A 20,682-nucleotide genomic window follows, 5' to 3' on the forward strand; every position below is an offset into this window, starting at 1 on the left:
GGTTACGCAGGTTTGTTTAGTGAAGTATTTGTCTGCAGGAATTCAGAGTTAACCTACAGTGATTATAGATTTTGCAAAAAGAAAAACTAGCATTAAATAAATCTTTAGGCTAAGTACTAGTTGTACGACTTAGTCTTGAAGAGTGTTGAAATGAACCACTGCTCTTTCTCCATACCTCTCAATTAATTAAAACTCTTTCCTAAGAATTACAACTCTTCCTAAGAGGAAAGAAAAGCACATTTCTTGGTACCCAACTTGGGACCAGTGTATTGAGAGGAGGGAGAGTAGTGGAGTTCAGCAGTTTTGAGAGGGAGGATAGAAGTGAAGAAGTGGGAAAAGGATGATGACAAACATATGGTGGAGGGTGTAGTGACACTAGGGTAGGCAAACAGAAAAATTTTTGAAATTGTTCTAAGGTAAAATACGGTAAAGAAAATGGAAGGATTACAGCACTAGGTGTAGCAGCTAAAGAGTCCTTAGGGAAACCTGTAACATATGACCCCTATATATTTATTTTTTTTTATTTAATCCTAATTAAATAATTTCAGTTTGCTGATTATACATTAAAATTGCTAAAAAAACAGTTGCTGTGTTTGGCTGATATTATAAAAATCTGATTTTCAAATAAAATTAAGATATGAAATTAGGAAATTTTATTTTTTAAACTAGCATGGATATTTTATTGTGAAATCAATCTCATTTTTATAAGTAATATTGAAAAATTATACACATTCAAGTTTATAAAATGGGTTAAATTATTCAATTATCCTTATATTCTTAGCTTTGGTACTAACTGATTAGGCAGACTATTATAGACATAGAACAGCACAACATTAAATACTGAAAATTCATTTTAAAAAATATGTAATGCAAACATAGCTTTAGCTAAGCCCAAAAAGAAACTAGAACCTTTCAGAAACAAAAAACAAAAGGAATTATGCCTCTGGGTTCAAAATCAATGTAGCCTTAAAAATCCGAAGTTGTAAAACTTTACTTCTGAGAAAAAGACACCTAAAGTCGAGACAGTTTTTTGGTAAAGTTTTGGCAGTATTTGAAGAACTTCTGGTTAATTAAACAGCTCTAGCATCATAATCAGGATGTTTTACTATTATCAATTCACAGTACCTGTGCATCTGATATCCAACACCATCTCTTACGATGGCTGGGAGAGACTGACGAGCTTCCAGCCCTGTGACTTGCTGATCAATGGCCAATCAGGAGCGTCGTAAGAGACAGGGTTAGATATCAGATGCATGAGTGGTGTGAATTAATAATAGTTTTCTTATTTGGCACTAGAAATATTCACATTATCTGCCATGAAAAGAGATTTACTAACAGCTGAAGACTGATTTTCAGACTGGATGATCTTCGTTTAGCTTCAGCTTTGCGCTTTCCCTTGTTGGCCTGGCCTCAGCTTCAGCTTTGAGCTTTCCCTTGTTGGCCTGGCCTCAGCTTCAGCTTTGAGCTTTCCCTTGTTGGCCTGGCCTCAGCTTCAGCTTTGAGCTTTTTCTTGTTGGCCTGGCCTCCTATATAAGCCATTTTACGGATGTTTTTATTTTCGTCTCTGCATATGTGTTCACAAAGCTGTATTTGACGATATATATAATATTATTGGCAATAATAGCAAGGAAAATCCAGAAGTAACTTCTTTTTTTTTTACGGGACAAATTCCATCCAGCTACTTGTAAACAAAATATTGAGACGTCACTGATAGAGATGAATTACTGATCATAGAAAATGGGTATGAAACATTTCAAGGACAAATACTCTGCAGCAGGGTTACCCCTTGAAGAAAAAAAAAAAAAAAAAAAAAAATCCAATCATCCATCTGTTGACAAGTGTCACTTTGAGTCAATTGGCATTTAATTGCCCATGGTATTGACACTTGCACCTGCGCAAACATGCCAAAATACATAAAAACCGGTAGAAGAATACAGTCGACCCCTGGTATATTGCAGTTCAGTATTTACGGCTCCATTTAGTCGCAGATTTTTCTGTGGCAGGAACCTCCAAATATATCATGGAAAGTTCACTAATCTGAGGGTTTTTTTTTCATAAAGCAATATTCACAAATTACTGTATTTTCAAAAAATTCACTAATTTGTTGTTTTTTTTGTAGAACAATATTCACTAATTACTGTATTTTCATGTTATTTTCATGACTAAATACATTTTTATGATAAAGATTTACTAATTTTCAAATGTTAATATTAATGTAAACACAGTAAAATATCAATAAATTGTTAAATTAAAATCCCTCAATATTGATCTATTATCATCGTACTATGTACTGTATAAAAAAAGTCCCGACATTTGTAACTGTTTTACCGATGTAAACATAACTCAGTTCACCGCCCCCCCTCCATGATGACATGCTATTGGCTGGAAGGGGTGGAAGTAGCCAATTACACAGTTTGTACTTCAGATACTTTGTGTGCATACTGTCACTATTGTATGAGTTGTATTTTTGTTCTCTCTCTCTCTCTCTCTTACACTGAGATATGACAGAGAGAGATTTTTTATGCATATGTAACATGTATCTTTGTTTGTTTTGTATAGTTTTATAGATGAACGTGACATTAATTTGTCATTCATTTTTTCCTATTTTCCATGCTATAATTACAATTTTTTGCATTTCAATAACTAGGTAATGTACATGAGTATACAGTACCCGTATGATTTAATCTTAAACTTATCATTTCTTATAATGTACAGTATTGGTGTTTGAGCTATTAAAATAGACAGTGAACTATTAAAATAGGCAGCTACAAGCATTTTAGTTTAAGGTATACTGTACAAGGTATAGTAAAAAAAATTATTTACTAATTTTCAAAAATTAATATTAATGGAAACACAGCAAAATATCAACTCATTAAGGAAAATATAGTAAATCAGGTAAGATTTTAGCATAATTCTTTGCTTTTTCCCAATCTTTTACTGTTACAAAGTCTACCACTTAGGGGAAGGGATGCGGGCCCAACTGTCAATCATCCTGATATATTGACTGTGTGAAGGGTAGCACCTGGGCAAACAGAGTCTCTCTCTCTCTCTCTCTCTCTCTCTCTCTCTCTCTCTCTCTCTCTCTCTCTCTCTCTCTACTAGTAGAATGTGAGAGATGGATAGATAGATAGAAAACTTTGACATAGGCTCCATGACGACAAGCTATTGGCTGGATGGCATGGAAGTAGCCAACTACACAGCTTGTAGCTCGAATGCTACTACTGTCACTAGTGTATGAGTTGTAATTTTGTTCTCTCTTTTTCTGTTAATGAAATATGAATTACTGTATCACAAACATAAAAATACAAAACTAAAACTAAAACTGTACGAGAGAAAATAGCTGTGCTTGATTATAGGGGTAACTTGATTAGTTTTCACACATGTAAGCCATTTATTTTTAAGGTAATGTTGTAAGCTGGCTTGGAAATGACATTAAAGTGTTTTATGATGAGAACTAACGGTATACTTTCGACCCCCCATTTTTATGGGGTTTAGGTGCCACAATCAGCTACAAATACTGAAAATCCACGATATATTGGAACCCCCTCTAAAAACGCTTATAACTCCATATTTTAATAGTTCAAACAGTGAAGACCCACTCTAAAAATGCTTCTAACTGCCTATCTTAATAGTTCAAACACCAAATATACCTTAAACTATCATCCTAAAACACTTTAATATTTTAATATTTCAATATCACTTCAATATACTTTCAATATCACCTAATATTTCAATACATATTTCTGAGCGGTGTAGCTATAACGAGGTGAGAAAACTGGGTTAGGTAGCTGTAGCCACTGGAGGGTTCACTATAAGGAGGTCTCTCCTATAAGAAGGGGAGAAAACCGGTTGATTGCCAGTGCAAAGAGTAAAAACCTGTTTCTTTCCACAGGCTTACATTAGTCCGTCTGTCTTTCTCTCCCTCTCTCTTGAGTTATTATTTCATCTTATTATTATTCAATCTTATTACTATTGATTAAAGGTACGGTATTATTATTATTATTATTATTATTATTAATATTTAATCTTATTACTGTTTGAAAATGACTTATTATTACTTGTATTGTTACAGGTACAGTATTATTATTATTATTTTTATTATTATTATTATTATTATTATTATTTAATCTTATTAATCTTAACAACATTTGAAAATTAGTCATTTTTATCATAAAAAATGTATTTACAGTAGTCATAAAAATAACCTGAAAATACAGTAATTAGCGAATATATCGCACTACAAAAAATCCGTGAATTACCGAATTTTCCATGATTTATTGAAAAATACATTCCAAAGAAAAATCTGTGAATAAATGAAGCTGAGAATACTGAACCGCGATATAGTGGGGGTCCAGTGTATTTGGTGCCTTAACTATTAAAATGGGCAGTTGTAAGCATTTTAGTTTAAGGTATACAGGGTTTTTGGTGTTTGAATTATTATAAATGGCAGTTATAAGCTTTTACTGAGGGGGGTTCCAACTTATTGCGGGGTGTTTGTGATCCCTAATCCCTGTGAATATGGGGGGGGGGTTTAAAGTAACAATAGTACCTTATGGGTCCATTTTCTAATTTTTGTGTATGGAGCCATAGAAACCTAAAAATACTGGGTCTAGAAGGCACAAGTAGAATATTAGCAGTTGAAGTAACAGAATGAGGTACTGGCGAGGATGATGAAGGAAATAATCAGTTAGGGAGGAGGTGAAGGCATCACAGAGGAAGATGGAAGGGAAGTTAGAGGAGAAGATAGAAAGGATGTTCAATGGAAATAGTAAGAGTGAGGAAATGCAAAGTGTGGCAAAAATAGGACAGACAGAAAACGACCCAGGATCAGGAGAATGAGAACATGAAAAAATTGTAGGAAAGGATAAGGGTGCAAAACTTTTGGTAGTAAAGAGAAGGATACGAAAAGTGTAAAACAAAGTTGTAATAGGGGTTGGCCATAAGTTACACCTGTCATAAGACAGTGCAGATATATATATATATATATATATATATATATATATATATATATATATATATATATATATGTAGATTCTACATTATATATATATATATATATATATATATATATATATATATATATATATATATATATATATATATATATATATATATATATATATATATATATATATAATATATATATTATATATATAGATTCTACATATATATATATATATATATATATATATATATATATATATATATATATATATATATATATATATATATATATATATTATATATATATATATATATATATATATATATATATATATATGTGTATATTATATATATATATATATATATATATATATATATATATATATGTAGATTATACATATATATATATATATATATATATATATATATATATATATATATATATATATATATATATATATATATATGACCCGATCTTCATAGGTCATCTAGGTTCTTAACGTATGCAGGTATGCATGAATGATAAGCACTGCTACAAGTTCACAATGCATATATTTACTAAACTTACAGGAGGGCCCAACTGTGATTAAGCTAACTGGAAATTAAGCTAAAGGGCGACACCCGATTTCGGCGAGGTAAAGGACCGGCGGGGACAGGAACGAAGGGAAACGCAACCTGCCCTACAGGAGTCCGACACGACAATGCCCTCTTCCTTCAGGTCAAGTGCGCGTCTCCCCACCTCAAGCTTCCCCCCCCCAAAACCTTCCTCCTGGACACTATTGGTTGTTACGATAGGTCTTAGGCCTATCCACCAGTCGTGATCGAAATAGGTGACGCCACTACCTGAAACGAACTTCTGGAGGGGGTGCCTCTTGGGGTGTTTTTGAAGGGCGAGGGACGCCTGGCACTTTGACGGTTAACTTGTGGCGTGCCTTCGATACCCTCGAGAGGGAAGGGGAGGGATGACAACCCCTCCAGACGGGGTTACCACCCCCTCCCTGGATCTTTGCGTCCCGGCAAAGCTGCAACGTCCGCCTTGTCCCCCCTCGAGCCTCGTCCTTCGAGGGTCGTACCTACCTAATAAAAAAAACTAACTATCTCTAAGGGCCAAGTGACGTGTGTACAAACCAAAAAGTACAAGTGAACTGAACACGCCTTACACCAAAACAAGAAAATACTCCTTGATTTATGAAGAATGGAACAAAGTTTCTTCTCTTCTATTTTAAAAATCAAAATTCAGCATCTTAACAAACGTATGAACACACAAAAAAAAAATTAATACACTTCAACATTGTCCTTATCAATCATGACAACATGGCAATAAACTTTTACTCACATTGCATGCGTAATTGTCTTAACTGCTCTCAATAACCAAAAAAAAAAAAAGATTTAGAAATTGTAATGCAACGACTCTGTGTCTAAGCATGGCATTTTCCCAAATAGACAAAAATAACAAAAGATAAATGGCACACATCAATCATTGACTTCTAAGAATATAATGAAATACATGACGAAGATAGAAAATTAAGCACAGAGATCTCATTACTTATAACAAGATAACATAAACATAAAAAAAACATTAGTGAATATCGTAAATCACAAAAGAAATGGTGGTATCTAGATTGGTATGTAAATTGTTAACACACAATAAAGGGATGAAAAAATATAAAATAACAGAGAAAGGAACAAGCAATAGACTCAATTAAAAGATGTCATATAATCAATAAGCCACAAGACCAGAACTAAAACATAGAAATATGATACTCAGGCAATAACATTTACATTCAAAATGACAAAAACAAATTATAAAAAATACTACATCAGACTTTGCAACCTTTTGTATGTTTCTGGTGTTAAGGTAAAACGTGGTTTGACATTCACAACTTTGATTTTTGACTCGTTTGCTTTTACTTCCAATGATCTTTCACTCATGGCAAGGCTCGAGAGCTTGATCTTACACCCCCGATATGGCACCCACCTGCGCGCGTGCTTATTCTACGGGCTCTTCTCCCAGATACCCCGCCAATCCCGGGTAAGGGGGTACTGGTCTATTGGTGTAGTACATTAGGCTGTCTTCGAGCACCGCACGCAGGTGTGCCTTATGGTGTTCGCTCATGACTCCCATGCGGATATGTTGGATAACCGCCGTGTCATGTTTGATCGCTTTCACCCGATACGGCCCTGTGTATGCGGGTTCGAGTTTGTGTTTCGGAAGTTGCATTCTTTTCAGATAGATTCGATCCCCTACCTGGATTGGGGAATCATGAGTCCGAAACCGTTTATCATACCTCAACTGATATTTCTCATTGGCCCTCAACAGCAGGCGTTGTGTTGTCTGGAACACCTGACGAGTCATATTACAAAACCACACCTGGTACTGCTCCACCGTGTACAGTGGCACCTGTCAAGGGTCCAAGACCACCGAATAGGGCATCCTGATGTCTTGGCCGTACATCAGGAAGAAGGGCGTATCCCTAATTGAGCTGTTATAGGCGGCATTGATAGCCATCTCTGCCGTCTGCAACAAGGACGGCCAGGATGTCGGATTATCGGCAACGAGATACTTTAAGAGATTAACAATCTCTCGATTATGTGATTCCACTAGACCATTCGCGGACGGCCGATACGCCGCAATGGTAACATGATCCACTTGCAAAAGGGCTGTGAATTCGCGCATTATTTCATTCACGAACTCGCGCCCATTATCAGATACAGGCGTTCTAGGAAACCCAAACCGATTTACAAGGGAATGCAATGCTCTAGCCACTTCCTTTGCAGACTTGTCTGCCATAGCACACACACGCGTGAAACAAGTGAACGCATCCACGAACACACAGATATATTTAGGGTGTCCTTGCACTGCGGGTAGTGGTCCTACGACGTCCATATGCACTCTATCCCACTTTACAGGCACCACAGGCCACAACCAGGCCTTTGGGATCACATGTTGGTGTCTTTTGGCGATATTACACACATGACAACTACTTACAAATCTAGTAACATCCTTACACATGCCAACCCAAAAGAAATGTTCACGAGCTCTCCTAAGAGATCTCTCTATGCCTACATGTCCAGCATAAGGGCTAACATGAATCATATGCATGGCTTTCATTATCAAAGCTCTACAATATGTAAGAAGGCCTCGATTGAGAAGAACCCCTCTGAGGGGCGCGAACCATCGAATTCTGGCACATGCACTCCCAGGACCGGCAATTTCCTCACCGGCTCCGCTATTTCATCCATCCCCGGGGGGATAGGTCGCACCGAAGTTTCCGACGATGTAGCCCCACTTGTCGCACTAGCGTCATTCGGAATTTCCGACGGTACGATACTGTTCGAATCACTCACTGATGTCTGCTTTCGGCGTTCTTGAAAGTGTCGTTTCATGCACTCTTGGAAAAGTCTATATATTTCGTCGGCATCAGGGTCTCTCTCACCCCTTGCTGGGCTAATCTCCACAGTTCTAGTGTCACTTTCGTCTTCGTTTTCCCTCGAACTCATATGAGCCCTCCCACTTCTTGTTTCATACACCATTGTTCGCACTTCTCTCTCCCTGCTCGCAATAGTCGAGTTGACGTGACGCACTGACCCACAGGTGGCAAATAATTAACGCATTCTATTTGCAATTAACAAATATACCTGCACATCCCACTCCTGACACCAGAATTTTGACCCGATCTTCATAGGTCATCTAGGGTTCTTAATGTATGCAGGTATGCAGGAATGCTATGCACTGCTACACGTTCACAATGCATATATTTACTAAACTTACAGGAGGGCCCAACTGTGATTAAGCTAACTGGAAATTAAGCTAATGGACGACACACGATTTCCGAGGCGAGGTAAAGGACCGGCGGGGACAGGAACGAAGGGAAACGCGACCTGCCCTACAGGAGTCCGACACGACAATGCCCTCTTCCTTCAGGTCAAGTGCGCGTCTCCCCACCTCAAGCTTCCCCCCCCCAAACCTTCCTCCTGGACACTATTGGTTGTTACGATAGGTCTTAGGCCTATCCACCAATCGTGATCGACATAGGTGACGCCACCTGAACGAACTTCTGGAGGGGGTGCCTTTTGGGGTGTTTTTGAAGGCGAGGGACGCCTGGCACTTTGACGGTTAACTTGTGGCGTGCCTTCGATACCCTCGAGAGGGAAGGGGAGGGATGACAACCCCTCGATTTGGGTTATATATATATATATATATATATATATATATATATATATATATATATATATATATATATATATATATATATATATATATATATATATATATATATAGTCATAAAGTGTACCAAGTACCTGGTTACTACACAACTAGTCACAAAATCCAAAAATTTACCTCACTTCAGCCAGATACCTGACCCCTCAAAACAATAAAATTATGACTGAACACTAAAGGTAACAGTGATCCCTTAAAACTTGCTTATCACTTGAAATATCAAACTAGGTTTATCAAGTTATGTGTGAGGTATTGAGATATACTAGATAAAAAAAAAATGGCATCACTCTATCAAACAACTATAATTGTTTCCCTGGTCTTCATTCACTTCAATCAATTGGGGAACAAAACATGTCTATCACTTTGCCTTATGCACACACAAATAACCCTATTCATGGTGGTTAAATATGAAACACTGTGTTTTTAAAAGTTTAAATACAAAAATTTATTTCTAACTTCAAAAGTTATAATTAGAATTCACAATCTGAAAAAATTTACCATTACTTGAAAACAACACAAGACTTAATTCATTCTTAAACAATATTAATTCGCAAAACTTTAATTTATTGAGAAATTATGTTAACTAAGCAAAATTCAAACTATTAAGACTTACTCAAGATTTGAAAAAGAAATCTTAACAAATGGAAATCAAATCAAGTATGCAATGTTAAAGTATCAACATATGTAAAATGTTAAGTAAATAAATGTTAAATCACCAACACAAAAGTCTGGGTAAAACTATGTAATTGTAAACACCAGAATACACAAAAAAAAAATTTAAAAACAAGAACATACAAAAAATGCATAAAAGGTTTATCAACAATGATTTCACCAAGGCAAAATCTCTGTAAAGTTTCTGTTTTTACCATGGTAAAAATAAGTAAAAAACCACTTTACCTTATACAATTTCTGAACACCTTTACAAAACTCTTGCTGCAACAGAAACACACTTTTTATCTAAGGCACTGTTACACTTATTTTACTCTTTCTTATACTAAGACTTCAGAAAGATACACAATTTAACCCTTAAACGCCGAGCCTCTATTTACAAAAACGTCTACCATATGCCGGCGGCGTTCGGTGAGTTAGCGCCGAAGCGGGAAAAAGGTTTTTTTCAAAAAATCACAGCACGCTTGGTTTTTAAGATTAAGAGTCCATTTTTGGCTCATTTTTTTTTGTCATTGCCTGAAGTTTAGTATGCAACCATCAGAAATGGAAAAAAAATCATATATAAACATTGAAATATATGACAGCGCAAAAAAAATTTTTCATATATAATTTTATACAAATTGCGCTGTGAGCAAAACGGTTAAAGCTAACAAGTTATTTTGTTTTTCTTTGTATTGTACACTAAATTGCGATGATTTTGGTATATAATAAATTGTAAAACGATCAAAGCAAACACAGAAAATATTATCACAAAATGATGCATGAATTTGAACAGCGGATGTAAAAAATTTTGTTTTTCAAAAATTCACCATAAATCGAAATATTGTGCTAGAGACTTCCCGTTTATTGAAAAATGAAGCTAATTGATTGAATATTACTAGACTGTAAGTGTTTTAGCTTACAATTGCAGTTTTCGACCATTTCGGTCGAGTTAAAGTTGACCGAAAGTCGAATTTTTTCTATTTATCGTGATTTATATGGAAATATTTCAAAACTGATAAAAGGTACAACCATGAGTTATTTTCTGTTGTATTGTACATGAAATTGCGCACATTTTCATATATAAAACTTTATGTAACAACTAATATAAAACTATGCAAATATTACGACAACGTGACGAAAGAATTTCTGAGATGTTCGCCGAGTTACCGCAAGAGACGTAAGGAAAATGTTTTTAAAAAATTCACCATAAATCGAAATATTGTGCTAGAGACTTCCAATTTATTGCAAAATGAAGGTAAACGATTGAATATTACTAGAATGTAAGAGTTTTAGCTTACAATTGCGTTTTTACCATTTTGGTCGAGTTAAAGTTGACCGAAGGTTGAAATTTTGGCAGTTATCGTGATTCATGTGAAAATATTTCAAAACTGATAAAAGCGATAAAAGCTACAACCATGAGCTATTTTCTGTTGTATTCTACATGAAATTGCGCACATTTTCATATATAAAAGTTTATGTAACGACTAATGTAAAACGATGCAAACATTATGACAACGTGATGAAAGAATTTCCGAGATGTTCGGCCAAGTTACCACGCGCAGACGTAAGGAAAAAGTTTTTTTTTCAGAAATTCACCATAAATCAAAATATTGTGCTAGAGACTTCCAGTTTGTTGCAAAATGAAGGTACATGATTGAATATTACTAGAATGTAAGAGTTTTAGCTTATAATTGCGTTTTTTGACCATTTCGGTTGAGTTAAATTTGACCGAAGGTTGAAATTTTGGCAGTTATCGTGATTTATATGAAAATATTTCAAAACTGATAAAAGCTACAACCATGAGTTATTTTCAGTTGTATTCTACATGAAATTGCGCACATTTCCATATATAAAACTTTATGTAACGACTAATATAAAATGGTGCAAACATTACGACAACGTGTGAAGAATTTCTGGCACGGACGTAAGGAAAAAATGTTTTTCAAAAAATTCACCATAAATCGAAATATTGTGCTAGAGACTTCCAATTGGTTGCAAAATGAAGGTAAATGATTGAATATTACTAGAATGTAAGAGTTTTAGCTTACAATTGCGTTTTTGACCATTTCGGTCGAGTCAAAGTTGACGAAGGTTGAAATTTTGGCAGTTATCGTGGTTTATATGAAAATATTTCCAAACTGATAAAAGCTACAACCATGAGTTGTATTTTGCTGTATTTTACATGAAATTGCGCACATTTTCACATATAAAACTTTATGTAACGGCTAATACAGAACAGTGCAAAAATTACGACAAAATGACGAAAGAATTTCTGAAATTTTCGGCCGAGTTACCGCGCGGGCATAAGAAAAAAGTTTTTTTCAAAAATTCATCATAAATCGAAATATTGTGCTAGAGACTTCCAATTTGTTGCAAAATGAAGGTACATGATTGAATATTACTAGAATGTAAGAGTTTTAGCTTACAATTGCGTTTTTCGACCATTTCGGTCGAGTCAAAGTTGACCGAAGGTTGAAATTTTTGTAGTCGGCGTGCACGGCACGTCCACTTGGCACCCAACAGACAATTTTAGTCGACTTATGATACATCCAGTAGGCGTTTAAGGGTTAACTGCTTCCTTATTTGTGATTGTCTCGTTATTAGGTCATCTACATGCATACAGCATTCCTTCTTTATCACCATAATTTATTGATTCAAATTTATCAGAGTTAAATACCATCCTATTTACCTCTGCCCATTCATATATTTTGTTTAGGTCTCTTTGTAGCGGGTTCCTATTTTCATCACAAGTAATTTCTCTACTTATTCTTGTGTCATCGGCGAAACTTCTCACTACTGAGTCCTTAACATTACTGTCTATGTCTGCAATCATAATAAGAAACAGCAATGCAGTTAACACCGTACCTTGTGACACACCGGCAAGAGTCCAGATTTTGTGGTAATTAAGGTAAGCTGCGCATCATCCTAGTATACCCCATTGATCTAGCAAGACCCCAGCTTTAAATTTACAACAATATGTTGACGATATTTTAGCTGTTTTGCCTGCTGGTATTGATGTAAATGATACTAGGTATCATCCAATAAGTTTGCTTTAGAATTAGAAAAAAGACAATTGCCTCCTTTTCTTTGATGTTTTAATACATAGAGAACCATTTCAATGCAAATTCAGTATTTACAGGAAACCAACCAACAACTTAGCTTATGTCCATTTTTATTCAGGCCATCACCTTAACATCAAAATAACAATTTTTTCTTCTGTTTTTACGAGCTTTGCGCATTGTCAGTCCCCAGTATTTGGATCAAGAAATTGAATACATAAGAAAAATAGGGACAGATTTATGTTATCCTTCACATATACTAGATAATTGTTATAATAAAGCCCACAGAAAGTTTTACAGTGAAAGTAACATGGAGAAAGAAACCCATAAGAACATTCTTAGCTTGCCTTATTTTAGTGGTTTTGAAAACATAAAATCACAGTTAAAATCTTTTAATGTCAACTTTGTTTTTTCCTATAATAACACACTAAAGGGAATGTTAATAAAAAAATGACCCTAAAAAAACAACATAATATATAAAATTCCATGTTTGGACTGCCCCTCTTTTCATATTGGCCAATCTAGCAAAGATTTAGATGTACGTATTAAGCAACATAAGTATTCTGTCAAAACTGGGCAAACATCCAATGCTATATTCATTCATTTAAGTGAAAACTCTCACAGGATAAATTTGACTGAAAGTTCAGCGATTGTCAGATCTTTTGGAGTCCACTATTATCCAGCGTACTTCCAGCTGTAATTTTAACCTTAGCCCTGATTTGTATTATTTGGACCCCTGTATTAGAAAAATGTTCAAAAATGACCTAAAGGATAAAATGACTGACTTAATTACAAATTAGTTACCTTATATATATTTTCTATGTATTCTTATGTTTAATATAATTTTTTATTTGTAAAAATGTTCATCTTGCAAAAATTTTTATTTACAAAAAATTAGAATTATTTTGTTGCACTAATATTTTTTGGTGGTCAGTCACCCCCTTGTATAATCTTCTAACCCTTAAACGCCGAGCCTCTATTTACAAAAGTGTCTATGCCGGCAAGTTTTGGGAGTTAGCGCCAAAGCGGAAAGAAAGTTTTGTTAAAAAAATCACGGCACACTTAGTTTTTAAGATTAAGAGTTCATTTTTGGCTCCTTTTTTTCTCATTGCCTGAAGTTTAGTATGCAGCCATCAGAAATGAAAAAAAGATTACCATATATAAATATTGGAATATATGACAGCGCGAAAAAAAATTTCATATATAATTGTATACAAATCGCGCTGTGAGCAAAACAGTTAAAGCTAATGAGCTATTTTTTTTTTTCGTTATATTGTACACTAAATTGCAATGATTTTGGTATATAACAAATTGTAAAATGATCAAAGCAACACAGAGAAAATATTATCACAAAATGATCCATGAATTCGTAACGTGCGGACGTAAAAAAAGTTTTTTTTCAAAAATTCACCAGAAATCAAAATATTGTGCTAGAAACTTCCCGTTTGTTGCAAAATGAAGGCAAATGATTGAATATTACTAAAATGTAAGAGTTTTAGCTTACAATTGCATTTTTCGACCATTTCGGTCGAGTCAAATTTGACCGAAGGTTGAAATTTTGGCACTTACCGTGATTTATATGAAAATATTTCAAAACTGATAAAAGCTACAACCATGAGTTATTTTTTGTTGTATTCTACATGAAATTGTGCACATTTTCATATATAAAACGTTAAGTAACGGCTAATATAAAATGGTGCAAAAATTACGACAAAGTGACTAAAGAATTTCTGAGATTTTCAGCAGAGTTTGTGCGTGCTGATGTAAGGAAAAAGTTTTTTCAAAAATTCACCATAAATCGAAATATTGTGCTAGAGACTTCTCGTTTGTTGCAAAATTAAGGTCAATGATTGAATATTACTAGAATGTAAGAGGTTTAGCTTACAATTTCATTTTTCGACCATTTCGGTCGAGTCAAATTTGACCGAAGATTGAAGTTTTGGCACTTACTGTGATTTATATGAAAATATTTCAAAATTGATAAAAGCTACAACCATGAATTATTTTTTGTTGTATTCTACATGAAATTGCACACATTTTCATATATAAAACGTTATGTAATGGCTAATATAAAATGGTGCAAAAATTACGACAAAGTGACTAAAGAATTTCTGAGCTTGTAAGAGCCTGACGCCGTCTCTTCCAAACACGTGTGTGATCATGCGTTCGTCGTCCATCGGAGTGGCGAGACATTTGACGTCTTCACAAACAGAAACATACACACAGTTTGATACAGAAGATTCGTTGGAACATTATGAGTACATGATTAGAATGCTTGCATGGCAATGCAAGTAGTGGTGATTGTACATACATCAAGACTACAATGGTTAGGGAGAAACAGACGGAAATATTGTATGGTTGAAATCGCGTTCCTTTAGAGAAAGAAAACGAAATGCTCTTGTTGTCTTGTCCACTCTGATGGACAACGAACACACGAACACACACGTGTTTGGAAGAGACGGCGTCAGGCTCTTACAAGATTTTCAGCAGAGTTAGTGCGGACGTAACGAAAAAGTTTTTTTTTTTTTTAAATTCACCATAAATCGAAATATTGTGTTTGAGACTTCTCGTTTGTTGCAAAATTAAGGTAAATGATTGAATATTACTAGAATGTAAGAGTTTTAGCTTACAATTGCATTTTTCGACCATTTCGGTTGAGTCAAAGTTGACTGGAGGTTGAAATTTTGGCACTTATCATGATTTATATGAAAATATTTCAAAATTGATAAAAGCTACAACCATGAGTTATTTTTTGCAGCATTCTACATGAAATTGCACACATTTTCATATATAAAACATTATGTAACAACTAGTAGAAAACAGTGCAAAAATTACGACAAAGTGACTAAAGAATTTCTGAGATTTTCAGCAGAGTTAGCATGGACAAGGAAAATTTTTTTTTTTTTTTCAAAAATTCACCATAAATCGAAATATTGTGCTAGAGACTTCTCGTTTGTTGCAAAATGAAGGTAAATGATTGAATATTACTAGAATGTTAGAGTTTTAGCTTACAATTGCATTTTTCTACCATTTCGGTCGAGTCAAAGCTGACCGAAGGTTGAATTTTGGCACTTATTGTGGTTTATATGAAAATATTTCAAAATTGATAAAAGCTACAACCATGAGTTATTTTTTGTTGTATTCTACATGAAATTGTGCACATTTTCATATATAAAACTTTATGCAAAGGCTAACAGAAAACAGTGCAAAAATTACAACAAAGTGACTACAGAATTTCTGAGATTTTCAGCAGAGTTAGCTGATGCTTTCTTTTGGGATAAGAAAGAAATTCGCACATGCGCAGCTGGGTCACGCTTGTAAACAAAACAACAGCGTGATCCGTGAACTCCCAGCACCACTCAAGGCGCGATTTAAAATTTTTCGCAAACCACACCTACAAGTATTTTTCCGCGAATATTTAAAAAAACTTTTTATAGTCAACGTATTTTACGTCCACTTGGCACCCGGCAGACAACTTTTGTCAATGTAAAATATGTCCAGTCGACATTAAAGGGTTAATTGTCCTGTCGCTGCTTGTGAACAGTTGATCCTAATCTTTTGTAAAACCTCTTAAATATTTAACCCTGCTTTGGCAGTTCTACTAATTCTTCAATTGTGTTGGATTCCAGGTACTGTACATATTTTTTTCATTTGTAATCCCCATCTGTCACTTACACGAGCTTTCTTTGTAAACTTACTTTTATATTTCATCAGGCTACTAAATAAAGGATGACAGACAGTCGAAAGGCCTCACAGCACTCCAATGTTTTCCTTTCCTTCGTGGATTTTATATATATATACAAATATACATATATACACATACATACATACATACACACACACATAATATATATATATATATATATATATATATATATATATACACACACACATACACATACACATATAAACACATACATATATATAGAGTATATATATGTAAACATTCTCAGAGACTCTTAGTTACAACAAACATGTGAATAGAAGTGCTGATTAACATAGAAACTTCCTGAAGGTTTATCTGGTTACAGATCTGGATTTGACGAGAATATCAATGCATTTTTTCCCCTGGTCAAGTGTGTAGGTACATGTGTGGCCAAGTACCTCGTGACGCCTTGGAGTACAGAGGGAGTGTCTTTGTCGAACACTGAACTTGATTGGGGATGTCACGAGTGTGTGTTCATATGTGCATTGCAGAATGAATATAAGGGGAGTGTTCATTGAGTGAGTGGGCATTGCGATCCGTTATTTGTATAACTGAGCATGTGAACTGTGCAAAGGGGAAGCACACACATGGAGTCTGTGTTCCAGAGGACTTTTGTGAAGTGAGTACAACTCATAAACATTTTAGATTTTTTTTTCAGACTCTGGAAAAACTCTATCCATGTTGCAGTTAAATCTTGTGCTTATGCATTTGTCTTTTGTGAATTTGGTTTTTAATATAACGATCGTTCTTTTACAGGAATCCCACGTTCCTCTAATTGGGAGTGGTGTGACATTTATTCATATATGAAATGACCTTTACAATGAACTGAGTGACCGTTTTATTGTTTTGGATGACAGATGGGTTGTTTATGCATTTTACTTTAAATAATTGAATGTCGATGTTTGGACCTTATTCAGTAGATCTTCACAGATATGTGTGAGTCATTCAATTTCATTCTTTCATAGCTTATTTGAAATTATTTCCGTTATTTGTCAATAAAGTTTAGTTTTATAACTCAGTGTCTCATTCCAGTAGGCCTTGAAATTTAGTTAGGTAAAATGAATAACTTATGATGTGAAGATGAGAGATCAGCTGACACAAGTCAGCTTTTGTTACCAAACTCATCTCAGAATAAATGAGATGCTAACCTCTATCCTCAAAAGAGAGAAATAATAAAATACCAGCCTCAAAAATCGGGACATTAAAAATATATATATATATATATATATATATATATATATATATATATATATATATATATATATATATATATATATATATATATATATATATATATACATATATATATATATATATATATATATATATATATATATATATATATATATATATACAGATAGAGAGAGAGAGAGAGAGAGAGAGATACATAGTTATATAATATACATATATATATAGAAATAATAGATGTATGTATATATATGTATATATATATATATATATATATATATATATATACATAAATATATATATATATATATATATATATATATATATATATATATATATATATATATATATATATATATATATTCATATATATATATATATATATATATATATATATATATATATATATATATATATATATATATATATATATATATATATATATATATATATATATATATATATATATATATATATATATATATATTCATATATATATATATATATATATATATATATATATATATATATATATATATATATACACACACACATATATATATATATATATATATATATATATATATATATATATATATATATATATATATATATATATATATATATATACTGTACATATATACATCTATATATATATATATGTATATATACATATATAATGTATATGTATATATATACATATATATATCTATATATATACATATATATATCTATATATATTATATATATATATATATATATATATATATATATATATATATATATATATATATATATATATATATATATTTTATAAATATTATTGTTGTTCGCCCTCAATGTATTTCTTTGTAGTTCTATCAGATGAACCAACGTCCGTTGTAGCGGCCAAATCACGTAGGCAAGTTTAAATTGTAACGTTCGTGTGTAGGAAGGAATAGGTAGCATTTAGGCATTTAACCCCATAGGAGAAATTTCCATATTCAACTTTACGATAGGTGGCCCTAAAGTCCTTTTTTCCTTTCTACCTGTCCCTCTTGGCGAATGTTTTTAACTTTGCGTTTCGCCTCGAGGGAGCGATTTAGGCATCCCTGTTGACCTAGGCGGTCAGCGAACATTGGGAGAGAGAAACCAGTAAGTCGAATCCAGCAGGCGTCTGGGAAGTGGCTCTGTCACCGCCTTTGTCTATTATTTTATTAGTGAATGGTGAAGTCTTTGTAAATACTACCGGAACTTCCGATCGTCCGTTGTATGCGCGATAAACGTCTTTATTCCTAAGGTAAAGTCTGTGTTTTGTTCAAAACTGGCGTCCATTCTTTTATCCTCTCTTTCTGTATTTCCCAATCTTTCTTTGTTTCATTCTCCAGCCACCATTTAGGGTAATCGCTGGTAACTGAAGTCTAGATTAAGCCAAATTATTATATTGTTTAACATTAGCGAATTATCCCAGTAAGTCTCAGGGATTTAGGCAAGCAAGTCATTTTTAATACTCTGGTACACACGTTATGGCTAGCGCTCATTGTTTGGGAGAACTGTTGCGTCTTTGTATTTAATACCATCTTAACAAGTAGAGATTTTTCTCGTCATCATGAGTTGATTGGTGACAATTTATCATAAAGTCTTTATTCCTTGAATATTCTTTGTTAGGTTAATTACCCTTAACTGGCGACCTTTTGTTAATTAACGTCTGTCTTTGAAGCGTTGTGAGCCTCCAGTACCTCCTGTATCTTGTGTTTCATTTGCCTCCTGTGACTTGTGTTCCTCCTTTGACTTCTAGGAGTCATTAAACAGGAAACTGGTTGGAAGAGGTGCAGAGGTGCCTACAGGGTCCTGGTTGTCAAGGCAGGGCAGTGATACATGGGATTCTTGGCTGAAGGAGCCCCGCATATCTATGATGGGTGCTGATGTGCACAACATACAAAAGTAATAGCACTTGCAATGTTGCAGGCACTGCAACAGAAATCATTTGTTGCTCTGAAAGCATCATGTATGGCAAAGACCTTCAAATCATTCAAAAAAGCAACTGATTACATGCAACTTGATAAAGAACGAAAATGCTCTTTGTTGCAAAGTGCATTGATACTTTCCTTATGTAGCAATTACAGAAAGATATGTTTATAACGTATATGTCTATCTGCCATTAAAAAGTAAAAAATCACAATGATTTATTATGACATATCCAATTCCACCAATAATGGTAGAGCTTAAAAGTCACAAGTGCTTGCCCACCCATGCACCTTCTGCCATGATATATCCGCATCAGTAAAGCAATACAGTGATGAATGATGACGTGTCAAGTGCTTTTAAGCCAACAACAATCACAAAAGCTCTAAAGAAGTCAAACACCTGCCTACCCATCTCCACCCATCCTGCACAACCTTCCCACCTCCTCCCCTGCCTAGGAAACTCCATCCCCAGACCCCCCTGACAACAGTTTCTCTGTGCAATTATGCCTGTGAGCACTGTTATCAACATTTCTCTCTGGTGTCACAGTGTTGCCAACCACTGGAGGGGGGGGTTTTAATTTTATGAACTGTATACATATTACACACATATCTTACGTATGTGCCAGTTACATGTGAATAGTGTCAAGTTGCAGATAAGGTGCAGGAGGATAATCGAGGGACTATTGTATGTACATTATATATATATATATATATATATATATATATATATATATATATATATATATATATATATATATATATATATACACGAGGGTAAGTCAAAAAGTTCCAGGAAAAATTCAATATACTCTTTATTTAAGGAAATTCAAACATCATTTTTCTACATATCTACCATCTAACTCTATACACTTTTCAAGGCGCTGTTTCCACCTCTGCAACCCTTCTTTTTAGAAATTTGGGGCCTTTCTATTAAACCATGTTGAAACTGCATGTTTAGCAGCATCC

General features: G+C 34.0%; 1 protein-coding gene across 2 annotated transcripts in view; it reads right to left on the bottom strand.

Annotated features, from left to right (window-relative positions):
- pall (pallbearer) overlaps positions 1-20,682 on the bottom strand; it is a 131,240-nt gene that overhangs the window by 36,256 nt on the left and 74,302 nt on the right. The gene's annotated exons all lie outside the window — the stretch shown is intronic.

Source organism: Macrobrachium rosenbergii, chromosome 3 (genome assembly GCF_040412425.1).
Source record: "Macrobrachium rosenbergii isolate ZJJX-2024 chromosome 3, ASM4041242v1, whole genome shotgun sequence".
NCBI classification, from domain to species: Eukaryota; Metazoa; Arthropoda; class Malacostraca; order Decapoda; family Palaemonidae; genus Macrobrachium; species Macrobrachium rosenbergii.